The sequence below is a fragment of the Mustelus asterias genome, chromosome 23 (genome assembly GCF_964213995.1).
Source record: "Mustelus asterias chromosome 23, sMusAst1.hap1.1, whole genome shotgun sequence".
Lineage (NCBI taxonomy): Eukaryota > Metazoa > Chordata > Chondrichthyes > Carcharhiniformes > Triakidae > Mustelus > Mustelus asterias.
Window position 1 is genome coordinate 32,775,077 of NC_135823.1, and position 1,185 is coordinate 32,776,261.

General features: G+C 37.0%; 1 non-coding gene across 1 annotated transcript; it reads right to left on the reverse strand.

Moving 5' to 3' along the window:
- Window positions 1–565: 565 nt before the first annotated feature.
- Window positions 566–764, reverse strand: LOC144510935 (U2 spliceosomal RNA). The gene has a single exon (XR_013500707.1). It is a non-coding gene; the product is annotated as a U2 spliceosomal RNA (small nuclear RNA).
- Window positions 765–1,185: the final 421 nt, after the last annotated feature.

Below are 1,185 nucleotides of genomic sequence, written 5' to 3' on the forward strand. Positions count from 1 at the left end.
ATGTAGCCGAGTTCACAGATTGTATTTGAGAACAGTTTCTTAGAGCAGTACATTCTAGGGCAATCGGCGAATAGGCTATTCTAGATCTGGTAATGTGCAATGAGACAGGATGAATCAATATATTGATAATAAAGGAGTTTCTCAGCGACAGTGATCATAATATGGTAGAATTTTGCGTTCAGTTTGAAGTGATTGGGCTTGAAGCTAGTTTTGAACCTAAATAACATAATAAAGGCCAAGTTGACATAAGTGAATTGAAACTAGGCTAGAAGAAAGGACAGTAGAGAAGCAGCGGCAAAAAAATAAGGAGATATTTAATAACTGTGAGTAAAGATATATCCCAGTGAGAAAAAAAGATTCTGAGAAGGATGCATTATCTGTGGCTAAGTTAGAAAGTTAAGGATAGTATCAAACTGAAAGAAGCATTGTACAATTCTGTGAAGATTGGTGTTTTTTTTTGTTTTTATTCCAATTCAATCAAATCAAGTCCAATTCAGAGTCTCAACAAGTTGAGACATTCCCGATCCAAGCTGACAAGACAGGGCTCTCACCTCCTGTCTTGGGTTTGATCTACATGATCCAAGCTGATTGGAGTAGGCATAGCTCCTCCTCCAAGGCTTGATCTCATTTGCATCTTAGCCAAAAGGCCAAGATGCCGCTTTAAAAAATTGCTTCAAACGAAGCTAAAATATAACCTAATGACTTCGACCAAGCACAGCATGTCGATACTACACTTGATCTTAGCCAAAAGGCCGAGAAGTGATTAGAAGATTGAACAGATTTTAACAACAAGCAGAGATTGGATAAAAAATGAAGGAGAAATTTTGAGCATAAAAGAAAACTAGGTAGAAATTTAAAGAAAAGTAGTAAGAGTTTCTACAAGTATTTAAAAGAAAAAGAGTAACTAAACTGAACATTGGTCCTCTAGAGAGTGAGGCTAAGAAAACAAAAATGGGAATAAGGAAATGGTGGAAGCATTGAACAGGTATTTTGTGTCTGTCTTCTCTGTTGAAGCTTCCCAAAATTACTTGAAAATCAAGAGGTAAAAGGGATGGAGAAGCTCAAAACAATCACCATCACCAGGGAAAAGGAATTTGGAAAACTGTTCGAAAAAATGTCTGACAAGTCCCCAGGACTTGATGGCCTGCATCCTATGTTCTTAGAAGAAGGGGCTGTTAAGATAAT